Source organism: Ambystoma mexicanum, chromosome 1q, assembly GCF_040938575.1.
Source record: "Ambystoma mexicanum isolate Mex_15411 chromosome 1q, UKY_AmexF1_1, whole genome shotgun sequence".
In the NCBI taxonomy this organism is placed as follows: domain Eukaryota; kingdom Metazoa; phylum Chordata; class Amphibia; order Caudata; family Ambystomatidae; genus Ambystoma; species Ambystoma mexicanum.
In genome coordinates, this window is record NC_090922.1 from 928,212,532 (window position 1) to 928,236,963 (window position 24,432).

A 24,432-nucleotide genomic window follows, 5' to 3' on the forward strand; every position below is an offset into this window, starting at 1 on the left:
GAAAAAGACATTCCGGATGGCCAGTATCCAAGAAATCCCAGTTTGTGTCACTTCTCCTCTTCATCATATTTCATAAAGAATGCATTAAATTAAAGCCTAAGAGTGAAATGGCTGGTATACTCATACACATAATTCTATGCATATTGCCATTATTGCTGGCTTTTGGGTGATCATGGAGGCAAAAATGTAAAGGGGATTCACAGCTTCAATGATTGGCGGGTCTTGCATAATTAATGATGCTACACGGAAAAAGCAAATCACACATGAGCTCTACTTAAACTTTTTTAGCTTACAACAATGACCACAGCATTTAAACATTTATTGTCAGACACATTTCCGAAGAGGCTAGACATAGTTCGAAGTTTGTCTGCTTTAGGAATGTCTTTTCGGGGTCATCGAGAAAACCTAGATGGTCCCAACTGTGAACTTTTTTTGATGGTTGTTAGGTTGATTACCAGTGAACTGAGGTTCCTCTGTAGAGGATGTCCCAGACATGGCCTACACCCCTTCCCCTCATTTCGAGGTACCAGGAGCGTACTCGCCAAGGTATGTGACATATGAAGAGCAAATGAACCTACAAAGAGCTGCACTGGGACTCTGCCCAGTATACATCAGAAGATCCATACCGGTTGAAGCACCCATAACCAGACAACCCTGCGCAGCACGGTACCCTATCAGACAGCCATACCAGCCGCTGATACGAAACGGGGAGTACCTACAGACGGTCCATGAAGTGACCCAAAGAGCCTTATTGGAAGGCCAGTGGAAATGACAGAAGGGCCTGAACAGACTTGTGAATGAACAAAAGCGGCTATCGAAGACAAGCACGCCTGTGCGAGTAACTACGAAACTAAATGTAATGGACACAGAGAAGAGACAATGTTAAAACGTAAGGAAACGGTGCTATGAGACAAACTGGAAGCAACCGACCTGTTAAACGTGTGTAAATAGGCTTGAAACGCAAGATGCTAAGAAATCGATACTGCGTGCAATGCTTAGTAGAAGATAGAGTGGCAAGCGCCAACCATATATCTACCTCAGTAAGGCACATTATACAAGTGCGACTCCATTTTGTAAAAGCAGAAATGTACCCAGGCTGCCAGGGGCCTGACAGCCCAAGTTTCGTAACCCAGCCAAAGGCAAGAGAAGGAGCGTAATTGAAACTCAACAAAGAGCGGCTCATGCCTAGGAAATCGAGGTCAACCAGAGAAAGGGAGGAGAGCGTCAGCTAACAAGACTCAAACTTCAGAGCATACCAGCCTGCCTCATGAAGGTCAAGATAAGTGGGGCCCATGCAGGTGGCGAGGCTGAAACAGAATTAAATGCACTAAAAGCTGGAAACTGAAGCAAATTCATGGTGAACTAACACGTGACCAGCCAGGCGCGAATAAGTACCATTGCCTGATGTCAACCAGGACCAGAGGATGCCATAACTTTTACCGATAAGAGACTACAGTTTCGAGGCCATCCTTAGCCAACTAATTGACACATCGCCCTAAAACACTGATTGATTGAAGGGAGGCAGGGTGCAACTTGGGACACCAGGCACATGGGTGTCCATTCTGCATGCTGCTAATTAAAACGGGGATTTATGTCCAGGGGTGTAACCTGCCCAATCACAATGGACCAAGTTATCTGGAGTCCTATAGATAGTAGAACCAATAGGACGTCGTAGTTGTAGTGACGTCTATCACGCGTGATGTAGAGGGATGGGCGTAGACGCCCACCCGATAAGAGTTATCCAATCTGCATGAACCATTATCATATACATATATAACACCTATACTTAAGTTACCTTTCCTAACCAATTATATTGCATGATGATTTTTTATAGAATTAGACGTCAGTGATGACGAGTTTTGCCTATAACAATGACTGTTCGACTGAAGTTCGAGGAAGTCGGAGCGAGACAGGTTATCGCAATGCTGCTGATTTCCATTTGTTTCTCTGTTTGATGTACTTATCATTAAATGGACTTACCTTTGCCAACTTACTGAGTCCTCATTATTGAGTCGTGTTGGAGTAAGTGAATCCTGCACCCCCTCTCCTCACATGGTGCAGCTATCTTGTCTTAGAAGTTCTAGAGGGTGAGCGCTGACCTATGGGCCTGTCAGTGATTTCCTCTCCTCCTGAACACTTGGTAGCAGAGGGTGGTTTCGGCCATTAATTATTGAGTATATAATACTAAGACACCTTAGACCGACGGCACGAAGTAACTCCGGGCCTTCGGCAAGATCATGAGTCCTTTCGCCATTCCACAGCCGCCTGCAATCGGGGTTGGCAGAAATCTTGTATATATTAAGCCACGTTCCTCTTATCGAGCATAAAAGAAGATAGTCCAGTTAATTTTCTTTTGCTCGCAATCAGAGGCGATGCTTTCACTGGAGTAGATTTAAGCATAACTGACACCCGCGAGATGGTCACATGTACAGGCATTACTGATTTCAACGTGTACAGCCCATCACGCATGAAGGGCACCAAAGCGTGATGCTTTAATTCAGTACAAGTCCCTCCACAAAGGACATGAAGTGCCCCTACCCAATTGTGGAGGGCCCGCTCCAGGTCACCTGGGCGGGCCACGATTAGTGTCGGAGCACCGACACAAGGTCAAGACACTGCGGGCATGCAGAGTGTAGGATGCAGGGATCACCCTGCACGGGCTGGATCACCGGCTGCTGCAATTGTAGCTGGGGGCACCCAGCTTAGGTCGACCATGGCGGGATGGCACCCAGGCCAAGGCAGACGGCCTAGGCCACGAACACGTGGCAAGGCCGACAAACAAATGACCACACGCAGACACGAGTTGCCGCTTCCTGGGGCTCTGCTGCACTGCCCTGTGCGTGCCAGCAGAGCCCATTTTATTACAGAGGCGTCATGACGAGGTCATGACGCTCTCTGACACAAAGAACTAGACCAACACACAACATCCCTCCTTTATTATAAACAAACAAAAATCACCTCACTGCAAACGGAACCTTATACTGGGTTACACTTGGTGCATTCTAGTCCACGCACCCACTGTGCCCCTACATCATCACAGCAAATATTGGGTGCATTCCAGTCCGAGCACCACCTAATAGCTACTTAATCTTAAACGTTTAACACTGCAAACAAATGGGTGTGTTCCAGTCCGCACCCCACGGTGCCCGACGACGGGCTCTTTGAACTTTGAAAATCCCAGGATCAAACTGGCCACTGGCGCAGTTGCAGGACCAAAAGAATACATTTTCTTCATATTCCTCCTCTCCCGTATCATACTGTATTTCTCGGGGACCCTCCGCCACCTGGACCGTCGCCACTCTGGGGGTCTTTCTCCCCTTCGACTCGTTCCCCCCGATGTCCCCGCCAAGCTGGCTGGAGTTGGGGCGAGGCACACCCGTGCAAAGTGATCTCCTTTCCCGCACCTTCCACAGATGTGTCCTTTCGCCGGGCAGTCCTGCGGGTGTGGAAGATCCCACCCGCACTGATGACATATTGTGGCATTGGGGTCTCTCCTTGGCCAGTCTCCCCTCCTCATTGGTTTTCCTCCTTGCCACTTGCCGACAGCTGCCACCTCCTCGAGCTTTACTCGTTGCATTGGGTCCTCCAACTTGAGGTGGTGTCTGGAGGAGTCCATCACCAAGGCCCGCACCTCTGCCAGTTCCTGGGCCCAGCCGAGGTCTATTATTCGATCAAGGGTAAGCGTTGGGTCCCTCAGGACTGGTTTGCGTAGCTTCGAGGAGCTGCAGCCGTAGATGATCTGCGCTCTGATCCCATCCCCGTCGAAGATTCCCAGGTCGCAGGACAGTGCAATGCCACGCAGCTTCCCATGGAACCCATTAAGGCTCTCCCCTTCCTCCTGCCTTGCACACCTCATCCTGAACCGTTCATATTTCCTGTTGACCATTGGTCGGAAGTATTCATTCAAGGCTGTGATGGCTGCACCGTATGACTGATTTCTGGCCTTAATGTCTTGAATAGCCTCTGAACGGCCAGTCCAGCGGAATACAGGAGGGTCGGGCATTTTGCTGCATCTTTGATCTCCATCGCCTCAAAGTACAGCTCTAGCTTTTCCACCCAAGCTGTCCACCGGGGTCCCAAACTGGCGGGCAAACCCATCACATCGAAGTGGGGCAGTGGCGCAAGCTGTCCTCGACATATGCCTTCATTGTCCTCATCCGCCATGATGACTGCTGTTATGGCGATGGCAGTTGGATGTTGTGGATTGTTCAGTCACCGCGCCGCTGGGGTCCTGACCCCTCGTGGGGAGGCCTTTCGTATGCTTACCCGTGCTCCGTGGGTGGCCAGTACTTCGTATGCTTACCCGTGCTCCGTGGGTGGCCAGTACCTCCTGGAGTATTGATGATGGCAGGGGTGCCCAGATGGGGGCAGCCCGTCAGGGCATACACTGGGCCAAACCCACGTGCTTCTTGCCGCTGTAGGCCCTTCCCCTGGCACTCACTGGTATTGGGCCTCAGTGACACCCCCAATGTGCCCCTCCCAGCGGGCGCACGAGCACTCTGACTGGAGCCGCTACCCCTGGGGCGGAAGGCCGATGCAGGCACCAGGATGGATTATCTGGGATACCCTTCTGCCACTCCTGTTGTCCCGTTGGCCGCTCACCAGTTGTTCTGGGGCTTGGACTCCTGTGCATGTGAGGAGCAGGCAGCCTGATTATTCTTCCTTCTTCACCACTGTGGCCCGGTTCAGTTGGCCACTCCCCTTTTCTTTTGTTCGGGCCGCCGCTGGGCCCGGTAGGCCACACCCCTTTTTTGCGGGCGGCCTCGCCGTGCACAGGAGTATAAACACACTTTTTTTTATTTTTTATTCAGGCCCCGGGTGTTGATGGGGCCCACCCCATTCACTCTGGATCACAGCCGGCTGGTCACCACTGCACCCCGGGCACGGGAGCACTTCACCCCTTCCCGTGGGCGAGGCGGAGATGGCTCTGCCCCGCTTCCTGTGTTCCCTGCCGGTGCTAGGGACAAATTGCAGGCTGTATGCATGTGGAGGCCACGCCCCTTTTTTTCGTAGTCGGGCCTGGCCTGAAGCAGACCCGCACCTCCCGGCCCAGATGATGATGATAGGGCCAGGGGAAGTGTGCCGTGACATACGCTGCTGCGCGCCCTGCGGCCTCAAATCCTCACTGCTGTGGATCCGGATCACTCTGCTCTGCCCGATATGGGCCGTGCCAGCCGGCCCCACCTACCAGGTTCGGGGGCCGCTCCAGCCCCACGCCGTATTCTCCAGGTGTCTTTTCCTTTACTTGTGGCTCCTCGCTGCCTCCGGCACACGCGGCCGCCTCCTCCCAGGCAGCGCCACGCCACCGCGTGGTACTGCACACTGTGGGCTTCCAGCAGCCTCCACACCACATGGGTGCGGAGGGCCCGGACCACCTCGTTGCCAATGTGGTGGGCCCGCTCAAAGGTCACCTGGGCAGGCGACGAATAGTGTCGGAGCACCGACACAAGGTCAAGACACCACAGGCATGCGGCGTGTAGGAGTCAGGGATCACCCTGCACGGGCCGGATCACTTGCTGCTGCAATTGCTTCTGGGGGAACCCAGCTTAGGCCGACCGTGGCGGGGTGGCACCCAGGGCAAGGCGGACGGCCTAGGCCACGAACACATGGCAAGGCCGACAAACAAATGACCACACGCAGACACGAGTTGCCGCTTCCTGGGGCTCTGCTGCACTGCCCTGTGCGTGCCAGCAGAGCCCCTTTTATTGCAGATGCGTCATGACGAGGTCATGACGCTCTCCGACACAAAGAACTAGACCAACACACAATACCAATGATAGGTGATTACAGATTGCTGCCGTGGATCGCCGTACTTGTAAATGGAAAAACTCACTGGTCGACCAAACGGTTCGCTGACGTGATGCGCTACAAGCAGCGAATAGCTGAACAGCAACTTATGAGGCAAGGCAAGAGCGCGCAGCCACCCCTTTTTGTTGGATTATGGAGAAGGGAGCGTGGCTTAGCCTAAAAATACAAAAAGGATAGTATATTAGGCTTCTACTATGAGTTAATGTGGTGTAAATCCTTCAAATAAAGTCCACAATCCATAGACATAAGTCAAGGAGCATGTAGCAGGCAAATTCCATGTGTGTAGCGACGTCTCAGGACAGTCTCTCCAGCCGAACAGCAATTTACGAGCAACTTGCTAAGAGTGCACACGCAAGAGCATGCAGCAACCCCTTTTTGTTGGATTATGGGTAAGGGGGCGTGGTTTAGCAGCAAGGAGCGTGTAGCAGGCAAAATCCACATGTGTAGCGACGTCTCAGGACAGTCTCTCCAGCCAAACTGCAACTTACGAGCAACTTGCTCAGAGCATATATATCTTTTATTTCATTTTCAAAAGTATTACTTTTTCTCAGTAAGAAAGGATACCTTATCCCGGTGTGTTATCTTTTTGACAGCTGAAAGATGGTAATTTATGAAAAGATTTGCTCTAATGAGTAACCTCACTCATAATTTCATGCCTTTTGAAATTGTTCATGCGTTTTCGTGTGTTTGCAATGCCTGTTGGTGTACCTGGCAGGAGTGTGAACTCATTCTGCATGTAAACCTATGAGAATGGACTTTGTTTCTAAAAGATAGAGACTGTAAACTTCAATATCTATACTAATGTGTTGGGGAACTCTGTATGTGCACAGTCTTCCATCTGATCTATGTAAGTAAAGTAACCTTACCATCTTGTCTCTATCCATTGAATATTTGCCAGAAATGTTGTAAAGAGAACAAAGCAAACTTTCCTGCAGGGGATATTTGTAACATACTAATCTAACTATTTTATACCAATCTTTGAAAAATAATCCTCATTAAATCTATTCTTCATTCTTTAATCTGGAGCATTAAATCCCACATCCGAGTAACACTTTGTGGCTATGACACTTGTTCCCTTTCCACTGTACCGACAATGTACATATTTCTCACATTTTTAGGAGGGCAGCAGACTCAGTAAAGGCTGGTATAGGATGGCTTCAAATGACGTGGACACCACCTACAAGCACAAGTCTGATGCTTTGAAAAGAAAAGATGAGTATTGACTACTTTTGAATTATGCAGCAAACGATCCTAAAAAGAAGAGATTACATTTTTTCACTACATATTGTCAGACGAGCTTGAGTACAGAATGAGGGGGCAAAGGTATATTGGATCCTCAATTGCTCTGCAAATTGGTGAACCTGCTGTGGCATTTCCATTGTCTATGTGCACTCAGCAGGTTTATAAATGTGCGCCGTCAGCTACGGCTACTACAGCAACTAACCGAAACCAAAATGTTGACCATGTTGGTGTGATCAGAAACGTGAACCCACAAAAAGAACTCCAGAATCCTTCTGTAACCGATTTCAAAATAGGAATTGTGGCGATAGTAATACAGAGAATTCATGTATCACTGAGATGCAATCACCAAGTGATACAGAATTAAGATCTGTTTGTTTTGTATTAGATAAAGCGCAATACAAAAATGTTACTGAAGTTGAAATGTGCGCTCTTGTTTCTCATGGCGATTGTCAACCAATTGAAAAAGACATTCCGGATGGCCAGTATCCAAGAAATCCCAGTTTGTGTCACTTCTCCTCTTCATCATATTTCATAAAGAATGCATTAAATTAAAGCCTAAGAGTGAAATGGCTGGTATACTCATACACATAATTCTATGCATATTGCCATTATTGCTGGCTTTTGGGTGATCATGGAGGCAAAAATGTAAAATGTAATGTAAATGTAAAATGTAAATGTAAAAGGGGATTCACAGCTTCAATGATTGGCGGGTCTTGCATAATTAATGATGCTACACGGAAAAAGCAAATCACACATGAGCTCTACTTAAACTTTTTTAGCTTACAACAATGACCACAGCATTTAAACATTTATTGACAGACACATTTCCGAAGAGGCTAGACATAGTTCGAAGTTTGTCTGCTTTAGGAATGTCTTTTCGGGGTCATCGAGAAAACCTAGATGGTCCCAACTGTGGACTTTTTTTGACGGTTGTTAGGTTGATTACCAGATAACTGAGGTTCCTGTGTAGAGGATGTCCCAGACATGGCCTGCACCCCTTCCCCTCATTTCGAGGTACCAGGAGCGTACTCGCCAAGGTATGTGACATATGAAGAGCAAATGAACCTACAAAGAGCTGCACTGGGACTCTGCCCAGTATACATCAGAAGATCCATACCGGTTGAAGCACCTATAACCAGACAACCCTGGGCAGCACGGTACCCTATCAGACAGCCATACCAGCCGCTGATACGAAACGGGGAGTACCTACAGACGGTCCATGAAGTGACCCAAAGAGCCTTATTGGAAGGCCAGTGGAAATGACAGAAGGGCCTGAACAGACTCGTGAATGAACAAAAGCGGCTATCGAAGACAAGCACGCCTGTGCGAGTAACTACGAAACTAAATGTAATGGACACAGAGAAGAGACAATGTTAAAACGTAAGGAAACGGTGCTATGAGACAAACTGGAAGCAACCGACCTGTTAAACGTGTGTAAAAAGGCTTGAAACGCAAGATGCTAAGAAATCGATACTGCGTGCAATGCTTAGTAGAAGATAGAGTGGCAAGCGCCAACCATATATCTACCTCAGTAAGGCACATTATACAAGTGCGACTCCATTTTGTAAAAGCAGAAATGTACCCAGGCTGCCAGAGGCCTGACAGGCCAAGTTTCGTAACCCAGCCAAAGGCAAGAGAAGGAGCGTAATTGAAACTCAACAAAGAGCGGCTCATGCCTAGGAAATCGAGGTCAACCAGAGAAAGGGAGGAGAGCGTCAGCTAACAAGACTCAAACTTCAGAGCATACCAGCCTGCCTCATGAAGGTCAAGATAAGGGGGCCCATGCAGGTGGCGAGGCTGAAACAGAATTAAATGCACTAAAAGCTGGAAACTGAAGCAAATTCATGGTGAACTAACACGTGACCAGCCAGGCGCGAATAAGTACCATTGCCTGATGTCAACCAGGACCAGAGGATGCCATAACTTTTACCGATAAGAGACTACAGTTTCGAGGCCATCCTTAGCCAACTAATTGACACATCGCCCTAAAACACTGATTGATTGAAGGGAGGCAGGGTGCAACTTGGGACACCAGGCACATGGGTGTCCATTCTGCATGCTGCTAATTAAAACGGGGATTTATGTCCAGTGGTGTAACCTGCCCAATCACAATGGACCAAGTTATCTGGAGTCCTATAGATAGTAGAACCAATAGGACGTCGTAGTTGTAGTGACGTCTATCACGCGTGATGTAGAGGGATGGGTGTAGACGCCCACCCGATAAGAGTTATCCAATCTGAATGAACCATTATCATATACATATATAACACCTATACTTAAGTTACCTTTCCTAACCAATTATATTGCATGATGATTTTTTATAGAATTAGACGTCAGTGATGACGAGTTTTGCCTATAACAATGACTGTTCGACTGAAGTTCGAGGAAGTCGGAGCGAGACAGGTTATCGCAATGCTGCTGATTTCCATTTGTTTCTCTGTTTGATGTACTTATCATTAAATGGACTTACCTTTGCCAACTTACTGAGTCCTCATTATTGAATCGTGTTGGAGTAAGTGAATCCTGCACCCCCTCTCCTCACATGGTGCAGCTATCTTGTCTTAGAGGTTCTAGAGGGTGAGCGCTGACCTATGGGCCTGTCAGTGATTTCCTCTCCTTCTGAACACTTGGTAGCAGAGGATGGTTTCGGCCATTAATTATTGAGTATATAATACTAAGACACCTTAGACCGACGGCACGAAGTAACTCCGGGCCTTCGGCAAGATCATGAGTCCTTTCGCCATTCTGGCTCAGTAGACTGAGAAGCTCCCCGTGGACAATGATAGAGTAAAATTTCAAAAATCTGCATTGGGTCTGAAGGAACCCGCCTTTCCAAGCATAACCCTTCTCATTCCCACGGGCAGCCAATCGGACGAAAACCTTAAAAGCCGGAAGAGGAAGGGCCGGTGATCCTGAAGTTCCAGAGAGGGAAAGATGCGATCGGTGAGTGAAACAACAAACTCATTACTTTGGCCAATGTCTTGTAGGCATCGGAGTAAGTAAGGGAAAGGTAACGGAGGGTGACAGAGAAAAAATAAAGTAGTTATAAGTAGAGAAGACTATATATATATATATATATATATATATAGGGGGTAATGACTCGAGCATAAGAAATAAAGAGTGGATAGCAGGGGGACACCTGAGATAAAACATAAGGATTACCAGGGGGGCACCTGAGATAAAACATAAGGATTACCAGGGGGGCACCTGAATAAAAAACGTAATGTTTACCAGGGGGGCACCTGAGATAAAAATGTAAGGATTCGCGTTATTCCTGTGCTTTAAAACAGCGGTCAGAAGAAACGTAAACTCATTGCCCACAGAGGGGAGAAGATTACGATACGGTGACGATTAAAGATGGCATCAAAAGGGTTTGTTTACACCCCATGTCGGGGTACTGATTAGAAGGCAGGTATATGTGTGTCCAGCTGGTGTTCGTCTAGTCTGTCAAGTGTCTGTAATACGTGTCTTGTTGTATGTCAAATGTAAAATAATTGTATTAATGATTGTGTGAAATACATTTTGGCCTTACGCGATTCTGTAACTAAAAGGGAATCACCGTTGAATTGATGGGTTTTGAGTAAATTGTTGGTATACATTTTGGAGGGAAAAGATTGGATTGGAGCTTGCGTATGTGGTGCTCGCTCATACTATTGGAAGGTTAAAGAACTGTATAAATACTGATAGTGACGAAATTAAAAATGGAGGAAGTTACCCCACTTGCGCATTAGTGCAAGCCACTGCCCAAGCATGCACCAAAACTAAAGAAATACAGCACGGAGTGGGTTAAAGGTACTGCCAATAAGATTTTTATGCCGTGGCCCCAGAACGGGTCACTCTCTAAAGCCGTCTTACAGCATATGACGACTTTCCTGCATGCCACATATACAGGCAATAAGCTAGAGAAACGTCTTGCTGTTCTAGAATTGTGGAAGATGTTTGAAGAAACGAAGGTGGAAGAACCACCCACAGACTGGATACTAAATGTATGTACGGAGAGGGGTGAGACGCCTACTGCGCCACCAGCCCCGCCTGAGCCATTCATTGAAGGGAGTAAGTCAGAGGGTCTTTACCCACTAAGAGAACTTAAGGCAGCCACGGGGTATAGCAACCCTGCATATGAGTCGCCTACGTACAATAGTGACAATAATAAGGGAAAAGAACAGGAAAACAATATCGCCTCCGTGGTCTGAAAGGACAAAGAGAGATGCAGAGATGAAGGGAAAGATTGGGCACGGAGTTGTGCACCTCCAGATAAAGAGAAAGAGGGAAATAAATGTAAAGGAATTGAAGGTAGAGGTGATGAGATAGCATTTGCGAAAGACAAATGGATGGGAGGTCAGATATTACTGAAGTTGGATGGAAAAGGAAGTGATGATTTGAGGCCAAGGGAGAGGTCTGATGAGACGCAAAGGAGAGAGAGAGAGAGAAAGGGATGGAAGTAAGGGATGAAAGGACAAGAAAGAAAGATAGGTTAAGGCGAGAACAACTATATCGCGAAGAGCAAGGAATACTGCTCAGTCGCACACAATACGGAGCCTATGAAAAGTACAGGCAGAACATGCTAAAGTTAGAGGAAGAAAGGAGAGTGCAAGAAAGGAAAGTAAAAAAGCGGCAAGACGAGGAAAGTAGAAAGGGAAAAGAATGTAGAAATGAACGGATGAGGGAAGTAGATAAGGCTAGAGAAGAAGCGAAGAAGCCAAAGGAAATAGACGAGGAAGTAGAACGTAAGCACAGACAGAGGGCACGGGATCTTGAATATTTGGAGCGGGAAGTGATTAAACCCAATCCTACAGTAGAATGGGAAGGCATAGAAGAATTCTTTCCTGCAAGCGATGCGGTACCAGGTACAAGCGGACAAATATTGAAGATGACTTCAACACCAGAAGCATCGGGGAAACGATCGATAAAATCTATGACGAGATGGGGCTAGAGCAGATATCCGATGGGGAAAGGGAAGATGAGCGGTTAGAGAGCACTCAGCTATATGACACTGAGGATGTCACCCGAAGTAGTGGAACCAGGGGACTGTCACTAGACAGGCTGGAGATTGGGCAGAACGAAGAAGATGCAAGGAATTTTGTAAACTGGGAGTATTCAGGATCTGACTCCGGTGGGGAAACGGAGGATGTGGCACATGAAGAAGGGAGACGGTGCGAAAAACTGCTCCATGGGGACCGAGGGGTACGATGATCAGACGGTAGTGGGTCCGTAACGAGGACACCAAAGTCTGCCAGACAGTCCAGCCGACATGGAGAAACACCCCACGGTCAGAGGGGGGGTGTCAGCACCAGCCTATACACACAGCCTAAGGGCATTGCCAGGTAGACGTCAAGGTGGGAATGCCACCCCGTTGACAGACCGGAGACCTATGGGGAAAGAGAAGGAGGACTGTGCATTCCAATTCCTGTTGCTAGAAAAGGGGGGAGCAAGACCACAATATATTCCATGGCCACACATGGACCAAGATAACCTTAAAAATAAGCTTCCAATGCTGACATCGGGAGCCGGAAAGTGGATACATGAGTTAGAGAAAATGACGGGGGGTGTCACCTTAGCTATAGGGGACATTAAGGGCCTCCTAATTGCCATACTTGGTGAAAGAGCAGATGATGTATGGAAACAGGCAGCTATCCTAGGGTAACCCTAACTAACCCCTCCCATGACGGAGTGCCATTTAATAACTGTAGGGCAGCAGTGAGGAAAGCGCTGCAAACGCTATATCCAGACACTTCTGATATGGGGGCTATAATGACTCGAAAAATGAAAGAGTCAGAGGATCCATTGATTTATAGCCAGAATTTTCAAGACGCGTGGGTGCTCGAAACGCATGAGTCTTGGACAAAATCTATCCCTGTATTCTCCCACATATTATGCCAGGGGGTGCCTGAACCGGTGCAGAAGCAGCTCAAGAAATTGGTAGGAGTAGAAGCAAAACCATGGGCCGAAATACAGTTGACAATTGCACACTACTGTAGATTATTGCAAGAAAAGAACCAGAAAAAGGAGGCAACTCGTAAGGGCGAGGAGGTGAAGCTAGTGCAAAAGAAGCTTTCGAAGTATGCTCTCGAAGGAGCCATGCTCACCATCCAAGCCGATCCAAGCGCACAACAAGCGACCAACCCATCGCAGAATAATCAGGGTAACGCAGGATTTTACCCAAGAGGAAGGAGTTTTGGAGGAAGAGGATGGCAGAGTAATCAAGGAGGGTTTCGAGGTAACCAGGGAGGATTTCAGAATAATCAAAATGGCTTTCAGAATGTGCAGATGGGCGGTCCAGCTTTGCCAGATGGACAGATGGCCCGACCACTGCCAGTGTGTTGGCTGTGTGGAATGTCAGGACATGTGGCGTGTATGTGCAGAAGCCAAGGCATGTGGCAAAACTGCCAAGGGATGGGTGCCGGCATGGTAAATCAGCCTGCCGTCCCGCAACAGGGCGGTGCACAAAATTACATAGTGCAGCCGCAGGCGTCAGGCGTGCAGCAAGGTGCACAGCAAGTGGTTCAACCACCAAACATGGGGAACTTGCCACAGGGACAGGAACACAGCAAGTATACAGTGGGCCGACAAGTGATCGCAATGCTGCTGATTTCCATTTGTTTCTCTGTTTGATGTACTTGTCATTAAACAGACTTCCCCATGCCAACTTACTGAGTCCTCATTATTGAGTCGTGTTGGAGTAAGTGAATCCTGCACCCCCTTTCCTCACATGGTGTCTTACAAGTTCTAGAGGGTGAGCGCTGACCCATGGGCCCATCAGTGATTTCCTCTCCTCCTGAACACCTCTCAGCCCTTTAAGATGGGTTAGCAATACCTTAGATATGGACGGTGGATGCAGAGTTTACTCAAACATCAATAATAGAAACAACTCAGATAGTTGGCAAAAGATACTGTTTTAATATAAATTATCTAAAAGTACAACGGATATCAACAGACATCTCTCATCATGATATCTTTTGAGACTTCTCAAAACATTTCATAAAAAATGAGATTCTTATAGTAAAAAATCATCATAGGTGATGTTTAACCTGCGTATTACTAGTGTCATCCTACGTGGCAAACTACAAAAACCTAAAGGCGAGTGTGATAGGTTCTTCAAGGATCATCTAGGTATACAATCCATACTCGGTGAGGGCAGTGGAAGAAAATGATTTGCTTCTTAGCATCAGGTGGGGCAACTAAGCACTTCCTTCAAAATATGTCACTATGAACATCACTAAATATATGACGTCTAATTGGCTACACAACTATAGGACCCCTGATTATGCGGGCCTCTATCATTGGTTACTTTCCAACCTCCAAAAATATTTTTTATATCAATATAAAACCGAGTTGATTTAGCAATTAAACATGTACTTGTGTGGTTTACAACAACAATATATCATCAGTACATATTCTCTTATGTAATTCACATGGGCTTGTCAAAAATCAATATCACATTGCAAGAACATAATTCATATTCAATTCACATATGTATCAACGTTGTACGTCTTTGATCATTTTTGATTTATCCCAATATCTTGGTAGGAGTAGATGGCAGTATGCACTGAAAACACTCAGGATTACGTCTCCTATCTCTTAAACTTCCTGACAGGACTTCCTGACCTTTCTTCATGTTTAGATATCAGATTTTTCAATTCTTTTTCTAAGAATAAAAAATAAAAATGTCCTGTATTATATTAAATAAAGTGTATTCATCCATTAATCATAGTTAATTAACAAACATGATTCTTGTTGCAAAAGGCTCTAAGGTACTAACCTGCAAATTGTTTTTTTAGCTGTGAGGCTTGGTTTTTCTTTATAATCAGGGGAGTTCATTAACTGTTAATAAAATAACACTGCATTAATCTGGCGTCTAAGTTAGAGGGGCGGATCTCCAGAGGGACAAGGCGCTGGTTAAGGCGCTGGGTCCCTCTATGAGACCCCAAGAATTCAATATATTACGTGCCTGATATTCCATTACAGATTCACTCACCTATTGTTTTTTTCTGATGTACTTGAACGTTTTATAGTTTGTGGCCCGTCTGGTCAGTTGCAGAGAGCTTTATATCTACAAAATATATGGTGACCAGTGATGCATTGTAATAGATTGTTGACTGTCTAGGTTTCTATATTGCTCAATCAATTCATGCATTTAATGTAATTTGTTATAGGTATCGCTTACCTTCAACCGCGGGACGTGTTTCTCGTTCCCAGGTTGTGGGGCTGCATTGTCAGGGAGACAACGTCTCCTGCAGTCACATATTACTATTCAATGACTTGTCATGTATTGAAATCCACCTTTGGGGATCTTTCTGTCTATAAGGACAGAGTTCTCAGTATAGGGTGTTGCTAGCTGTATCTTACTGATATGATTGAATCAAGTAAGAAGGTGTACACGTCCAGGTGTGGATAAGCTAGGATTAACCATAGCTTGCAAACAATTTGCATATCCATCCATCATCACCTCAATGGTCCACTGCCAATTTGGTCTTTGAACTCGGCCTTGAACATGTTCTTTGTTCCGGTAAAATCAGGGGAGTGAAGACAGTCTCTGCCCTTGTGTGTAGGTGTGACCATCACGCTCATCCAACTTCTCCTCCGCACGTGACTAAAGACCATGAAATTGAGCTTTCAGTATATTAAAACACTATTCTTTAATAGACCTCTGACGTCTTCTTGTTTTTGTCCATGCCTTCTGAACAGGAGCTTCGTTCTTTCACACGATATGTATCCAATGTCAGCTCACCCCAGTCTGATACAGCCTTGGCTTCTTGGGTCATCCAACCTCGCCTTTCTGAGTTTCACCCTCATTAATTCACTTATTTTCTAACTGCGCCACACTTAGAAACTGGAAAAAACCGCCTTCCTTCTTCTGCTCAGCACTGCTATCGTACATAGTGGAAACATCCATCTTCTACTAACTCCTATATATATATGTATACTTTCATGTTGGCGCATGCCGCAATCTATTCACTATTTAGATAGCCTTTAGAAATACTTCATCTGCTTGCATTTCTTTGCATGCGCATACGTGTAAAATAGCTTGATCTTCTTCATTATGTCTGCAGCATAGGTTTCTTCATCTTGATCCCAAGATGTCATTCATTTCGATATTTTTTTGGTGCCTTATAGACTTGTCTACATCCTCTAGTCTCTGCACCTCTTCCTTATATGTCAACTTTGCTCTGCATATCTTTGGTGGTGGTGACGTCACCATTCTTCTTCGTCATTAAACCGTCCTGTTTCATTTCCGGAATTTCATTCAGACAACCATCATATTGTGTTGTATGCAAGTATGGTTTCCTTAATGGGAACCTTGTCTCCCAGATTCTCCTTTGTATCAGTATTTTCACTGGTACCGCACGTGTTTCACACTCCAGCATCCAACATACAGTTGCTGTGGCCGTGATGTTTGAAGTGGGGGTGCTTAGCTCCTTCTCTACACCAGGAACAACACTACATTCAAAGTTAATTTCAAGTCACAAAACCACATAAAGTATGTCATCAAAACAATAACTGAAGAGCTCATTGCCATGATTGTAGTGGAGACTAGGAAGTCAGTCCTAGATTTGTGCATAGAGGCAATATTCTTTACACTGATTACTGATTCAATGACTGATATATCACATGTAGATCAACTGGCCATATTGGTATGATATGTTCATATTGATAGAGAAAAGTAAACGTGACCATCGATGAGGGCTTTCTTTCTTTCATTGATATACAACAAGCAGATGCAGCTGCATTGTGTTCCCACATTGTGAATGTTCTTTGTGAGGAATATGGGCTGAATCACAGTTATCTATGTGGGCAGGAATATGATGGAGCAAGTGTGATGTCAAATGCACAGGGAGGATTGCAGGCAAACATATACGATTATTTGGGAGATCCTATCTATGTCCCTTACATACCGCCCTGCTCATCAAATTAACTTGGTTCTGGTACATGCAGCAGAGAATAGGGCCAGCCCAACCACCAAAGGTTTCTTTTCCGTCATTCAATCAGTGTACACTGTGAGGAATCTGAGGGCATCCACACTTCTTTCCCTAATATGTCCTCCTCCCAGGGGGGCAGGGAAAGGCCATTGCTTTTGGATCTTGACCCTTGGGGTGGATATGCGATAGAGGATCATCTGGGTGGAGGAGACTTGGGGAGTGGGGATGAGGCCCCCTTGGGTGAGACAGTATCCCCCATTTCCGTTTTCAAATCAGCTTAATATTCCCCAGACCTTTGTAGGTTACTACCAGTCCCTTCCCCATCTCTCAAACAAATCATCTCCCAGAAATCAAAGTACAGGGACAAGGAAGAGACCCACCTGAGTCATACCTTCTGTGCTTATTGACTCTGACCCACGTGAACGAACCTTTGGTACCGGAACGAGGAAGAGGCATCAAGCAAAGAAGAAAGACTATTGGTTTGACAAGGAGCGGTCTAGTCTTTCTGAAGCTTCAATTGGTGCTGGGAACTTTAAATGGAGGAAACGACTGCAGTTGAAGGAGAACTTTGGTTTCCTTTTAGAAACACGGTGGGACCCAGGACAAGCGGCGGGGACCCGGCGAGGCTGCAGGAGCAGAAGAGCGGGAACCGGAGAGAAGCCAGGTCGAGACTCGTGGGTGAGCCTGGAGAAAAGAGGCTACCTGGGCATTCGCAGCTGCCGGACCCCAAGGACAATGTTTGCCGGTGCTCCAGGGGAGGGAGCAGGGTGAATCAGAGTCCAGGAAAAGTGAACCTGAGGCTGTGAAAAGATGGCGCAGATCAGGGAGAACCAAAAGAGGTTTTCCAGCACCATACGGAAGCCAACAGACATGCGACTGGAAACCGGTGAGTCTGCCCAAAGGCAAAGTGACGCGGCGTGTGTCCAGTGTACAGAGCAAGCTGAACAATATTGAATGAATATTGACAAAAGGAAAAATAAGCATTGCCAAGAGTCAAGTTTGTGATGAACATTGTTAAGGGGTGAACGAGCATTGCCAAGAGCCAAGTTTGTGATGATAATTGTCAAGAGGCAAACGAGCCTTGCCAAGAGAAAAGCAAGCGTTACCAGATATTGGATGATATTCAGAGATGAACTGTTGAGAAACAGAAACCTGTATGCAAGAGTAAAATACAGCTAAACCTTTGAAAAGGGTGCCAGCTACTTTGGCCAAATGAACTTTATTTAGTGACTAGTTTCCCTAGCAGGAGAGTGTACTAAGAAGCTTAGGATGGCTGTTGCTGAAACTGTGGCATTAAGCAAAGACAAGTAAGGTGTGCCGGTTGCGTGACCTGTGATGGGTGGACCGTGCGGTCTGACAACTGTGCCTAGACCGAGTACACCCATCTACCTGATTGAACCAAGGAAACTAATGTGGATTAAAATATAGGAGCTGAACTTTATTGAATGAGAACTAAACCTGAAGAAGCTGGGAAGTGTCCCGCGGAGTTCAATTATTTTGTAACTTTTAGAGACTTGAAAGCTTTGGGAAGGTAACCCGTCATTGAACACTTTTCATTTGACGCTGACATCCCTACACATTGTATAGATTTAGATGTGAGGGAAGGTATAGGTTTTGGACACAGACAGACATTTTGCTTGGACTTTCTGACACAGATTAGAATTATTTTAGGTTAGGTAAGGGAATCCTGTCTTAGCATAGGGCAAGATAGGTCTTTTACCAACCCTAATACAAGTTTGAAACTTAAACGCTATTCAGTTGTCTGTGTCTATTTCATGATGTCTCCACAACACTTACTTTGCATTTTCCAATCGTTGCTGGGCTCTTTTATTGAAAAAAGCAGAAAGCAATGCACACCTTACTTGTCTTGCCTGCGAAAGTGACTCAATAGTTACAAAGGACAAAAGCCCAACTAGATGACATTTGTAACTTTGATGCTCTAGAAGACTGCAATAGAATTCCACAATAGGAATCCTCCAGTCCAGTAGAAAATGAACTATATGATGCCATATCTAGTTCATCAAGCCAAGAATTTGAAAAAACTCATTGGTTTGCTCGTTTGAAGGCAGTTGATGTTATGAAAGAGAACTTTTTGAATATAATTGATGCTTTGAGAATGAAACCCATGCCCAACGAAGTAATGAACAGGATGTAATAAAGGCAAAATCACTCCTCTTATCAATGGATTGGGTGTTTTATATGAACTTGTTGTGGTGGCAGAAAGTACTGGCTGTTATGGATGCTATGCTACTCATTTTATAGTCTATAGGCCTCATCATGATTCCGTCAATATTCCAGGGCAATAACGGGTTGTGCGGCGGAATTAGCACTGCATCACAACTTGGTGTGAACGCATGCTTGACTCTGGTGGTAACGCTATTAGCACTCAGCGAAAAATGCACTGAAATAAGGCTTACCGCTGAAACATCGGCGCTAATAGCGCTACCGCCCGTGACCCCAGCGCATTTTATTTTGCGTCATTGCCAGAACGGGAAGCATTGCAGTGGCCATTTTGAAAAAAACAATCCAATATCTCCACTTCCTGCAGCCATACGGACCTGGAAACAAGCCAGAATGTCCCAGGAGGCAAGGAGACCAAAAATCGTTTGAGGAAACCTAAGTTTAGTGAGGGGGAGCTGGTCGTCCGCACCAATGAGGTTGTTGCTCACTGTGATCAGCTATATGGCATCGGACAATGTAAAACCTCAGCACCACACAGAACAGCCATCTGGCATTCTATCAGCCAGAAAGTGACTGCTGTGGCCAGTGTACCCCGTGATGGGGAAAACTGTCGGAAACGATGGAATGACCTCATGGTGCGTGGGCTGCTGTCCCAACACTGCCAGGAGTCCCTGGCGACAGGAGAAGGCACTGTGGAACCACTGGTTCTGACCACCTTGGAGAAAAAGTGCAGCACAGTGCTGGATATGGAGGGAATCGGAGTTGCAGAGGTGTGTGCCAGCATCCAGGAGGCAGGAGGTGACTCAACCCCCCTACTCCCGGCACAAGTGCATGCACAAATGACACTCTAGCATAAGATTCCCCAGTGTACAGGGACACATGTCAGCAGACCCAGAAGCTGGGCATGCCAACAGGGTGTAGTGAGGGGGTGGCACATCAGCCACCCTCCACAGCAGCCATGGGGCAGGGAACCAAGGGCACACCTGTGTTTTACAGCGGCAGGAAGGGGTGGCAAGTGATTTATCCAAGTGCCATGCACACCACACACATTCTGGTGCACCTTGTGCCAGCGGGATTGTGGTGCATGAGCAACCACGACACCGTGCAGCAGTCACACCAGCATGTTGCGTGCCCAGTTGGCCAGCCCCATGTTGGCATGACAGACAATACACAGGGAAGTACATGTACCCCTACACCGACATGGGCTCAGCTAGCCAACCGCTGTACACCACAGTGCAACCCTCCAGACTGCACAGCAGTGCCCCATAGAGCCATGCCAGTGCCATAGAGTAAGTCACCACACCCACACCCGCAAGCTGGGTGCCACCTCGGGAGGGATGTGGGGCCATGCAGGACCACAATCATGCATGCCAAACATCAACTGCCCCAGCCTGGACACGCTGCCCTCCTCACACACAGGCCAAAGACCAGCTGTCCATGTGTCACACACTAATTGCTGCAACCATTCCCATAATGGTGTGACCACATGCAATCTCCACTGACCAACCATGGCCATCTGCCCAAATGTGTGAGGTCCCACTCTGTACCATAGTGAATGTGTCTTGCATATCAACACACATGGGGAAACCATACTGGACAACATGTCGTATATCCCCTACATGCACTCAGGAGGACGAGGGGGCAGGCCCATCTGGGAGTGGTGCATCCAGACCCTCAAGGTCTGCCACCACCACCCCGAAAAGGTGCAGACAGACTACGCCAAGGCGGATGTGTCGCCATGAGACACTGCAACCCAACGGGCCAGGCTGATGTCCACTCCACAACCCACCAGAACCACTGCAATGCCCGCTGCACCCACTTCCACAGCAGGGCAGTCTAATACCAAGGACACACCTCCAGGCATGGCGACTGTGGAAACACAGGGAGACACCAGCTTGGTGTCACCGCATACCGAAGGGCCACAAACACTGGGGAGTTTTTTTGCCGCCGCCAGTGTTCACCAACCCCGAGAGCCCTCACCGCCACCAGCATTCCCCAACCCCTGAGAGCCCTCACTGCCATCAGCATTCACCAACCCATGAATGCCCTTGCCGCTGCCAGCATGCTCAGACACCAGAGCCAGACATTGATACACCTTTGTATGGCTCTCCTGACAAAAGCCTGGAGCCACGGCACAGCCCCGTCCCATCCAGCAAACACCAACAAGCAGCACTATGCGGCAGAGCCTGGAGGAAATGGAGCGGAGACAGAAGGAGATGGAGGTGATAGGGCACGCACTCGGAACACCTGCAGGCCATACGTGCCAGCATACAAGGGGCCATCCGCAAGATTGTGCGGGTCATCACCAGTAACCAGGCCAAGACATCTGCCAGTACGGCTGCCCTGACATTATATGGCCAGCGAGTCAGGGAGATAACTGAAGGGGTCTCGGCACTCACAGAGGCCATCCGCCAGTGCCCAGAGGTGACACCAACATATCCGGGGCCAGGCTCCATCTCTTCCAGTTCCACAACTCCCACAGAGGAGTCTCAGCAAGGCACGCCAAGGTGTCAGTACCAGCACCATTTGTGCCCAAGATCACTGGGGGCTGCAGGGGGGAAAGCGGCCACAGTTGTAATCAACATCGAGACACTTAGTGGCCATGCTGGGGAGTAGGTGATGGGAGGGGTGATAGTGTGCTTTGGACTTTGTGGTGGGAGGGGGGAATAGTGTGCTGGGGAGTTGGTGGTGGGAGGGGGATAGTGTGCTGGGGAGTTGGTGGTGGGAGGTGAGGAGGATAGGCGGGGCACTACATATCCTTAAAACTGTTAAACTTCATCAATGCAAGGACATTCCTGATTGTGTCCTTGTCAATTTTATTGATAGAGGTGAGTGTCACACAGTTGTGCATGGCTTGTGCCATTTGAAGGTGTTAGGAGAAATTGTCTATCAGTCTTGGGCGAGCCAATCTCCCATCCCTCACATCACCTATTGCCCTAAGTGGCAATGCTGGGGAGTAGGTGATGGGAGGGGGATAGTGTGCTGGGGAGTTGGTGGTGGGAGGTGGAAGGGGGGATAGTGTGCTGGGGAGTTGGTGGTGGGAAGGGGATAGTGTGCTGGGGAGTTGGTGGTGGGAGAGGGGATAGTGTGCTGGAGAGATGGTGGTGGGAGGTGGGAGGGGGATAGTTTGCTGGGGAGTTGGTGGTGGGAGGTGGGAGGAAGATAGTGTGCTGTGGAGTTGGTAGTGGGAGGTGGGGAGAGATAGTTGGGCCACTTTATATAATTAAAGCTGTTAAACTTCATCAATGCGAGGACATTCCTGATTGTGTCCTTGTAGTTTTTATTGATAGAGTTGAGTGTCACAGAGTCGTGCATGGCTTGTGCCATGTGAAAGTGTTAGGATAAATTGTCTATCAGTCCCTGGGGGGCCAATCTCCCATCACTCACGTCATCTCTGGCAATGCATGCATTTGCCTCTTGCACAGGCACTGCATCCTCATCCTCTGGGAGTGGCATGTCCACATCAGGGGGTAACAGTACATTTCATCTTCAGGCAGATATTGTGCGGCACTGCACACACAAGCACAATTTTACCCACTAACACTGGAGCATACATCATGGCTCCACCGGTATGGCCGAGGCAGTGGAAACGTGCCTTCAGGAGGCCGAAGGTATGCTCGATGCACACACAGGTCCTGCTGTGAGCGTGGTTGTAGGCATTGTCCTGCGCTGTTTGTGGATCACACATAGGGGTCATTAGCTAGGGCAGCTGTGGGTATCCAGAGTCACCTGCATGGGGGAGGTACAGGCATTAGTCACACTGTAAGGTGCTGGGGTGGCCTGCACAATATCAGGGTAATGGACATCTTGTGCACGCAAATGGGCCTTAAATTCACACCATGTGTCTATTCAATGTTTGTGCATTTTGTGCCACTCGTGTCATGCATTTATTCTGCTTCACAAGTACCCTGTTCGTTTGCAGCATGTGGTACATAAGGTGTCTGTCGGTGACATGTGCTGTCAGTGACACGTGCAGCTGATATGGTGGCTGTCATGTGGCAGTGTATTTCCAACGTGCATGTGGCATGCTGAGTTTCCCATGGGCCCTCCCTGAGCATCTGGTGCCACTGGGTGGCCATTGTGGGCTGGATGCATATGGTGCATGGTTGTAGTACTGGCAGGGTTGTTGTGTGGGGCGATGTGGCCCTTTGTCAACCTGCCTTTGGTTGGTGCATGTTGCATTGTGGTACCTGTGGTCATGCTCGTGTTTCTAGTTGCTACTGTATGTAAACGACAGCTTCTCCATCCAGGTAAGTCTGCATGCTCCCTGGGCTGTACTGTGATGTTAGTGCGGGAGGTGGTCAAGTACAGATTTAGCATTTGCTTCTCATGCCATGCTTTGTGTAGCTATTAGCATCTCCCCCTTTGGACATGTACTTTGCAGCGCATGCGTGCATGCATTTTTCCTAACCCATTATGCAGATCTGTAGTCTGCTGTGCCATGGTATCGTGGGTAGAACCAGGGTAGCGGGCACAGCAGTGTGTGATGTACAGGTTGGGGTCACAGGTCACCTGCTCATTCTGGGAGTGGTAGTGCTTGCGGTTATGGTACACTGCTTCATGGGCCTGGAGTGGGCCACCAACGCTACATGGGTGCAGTCCAGGCCAGCGATCATATTTGGTTATTTGGTTTTTGGGCTATGGCATAGAACTGTTCCTTCATGGCATTGACCCAGCTGGGATGGTAGGCAGTGAGATGTGGCATTGCACAAGCCGCAGGAGGGATTCAAGCACCTGGGCCAACACTGCAGAGGATGTGGGCTGTGCCCTGCCATGCATCATGGCCACAGAGTGCAGGAAGGTGCCAGTTCCAAGGAATTGTGGGACAGACACTAGCTTCAGCAGTGAGGGCACAGCTGTCCAGATGTTGATCCTTTTCCCTATGTTGTCCTGAATTGTGGTGAGGAGCTCAGTTATGGTCTCCCTGTTGAGGCGGGACAGGGTGACCAACTGGCTGTCAGTGAGGGTCCACGGTGAGGGCCTGGCCCTGGGGATCAGTGCACGCCTTACTTGGGCTCTCGTCCTCCATCTCCCACCCTTCCCCTGTACTCCCTGTGCTATGGCCTGGTTGTCCTTCCTCTCGTCTTCCAGGCGATGCATGGGTTCAGCTCACAGCGGCTAGTGGCAGCATGGTGTTGGGAACAGTGTTTGGGGTAGGGGTGTGCCTTATGTAGCCCTCTGGAGTGAATTAGGTTTACCTTTGGCTTTATTTCCGACACCTATGTTCATTTACCTCCAGCTACAAGCTGGAGGTAACTGTGCTGTGTTTTCAGCACTAATACTG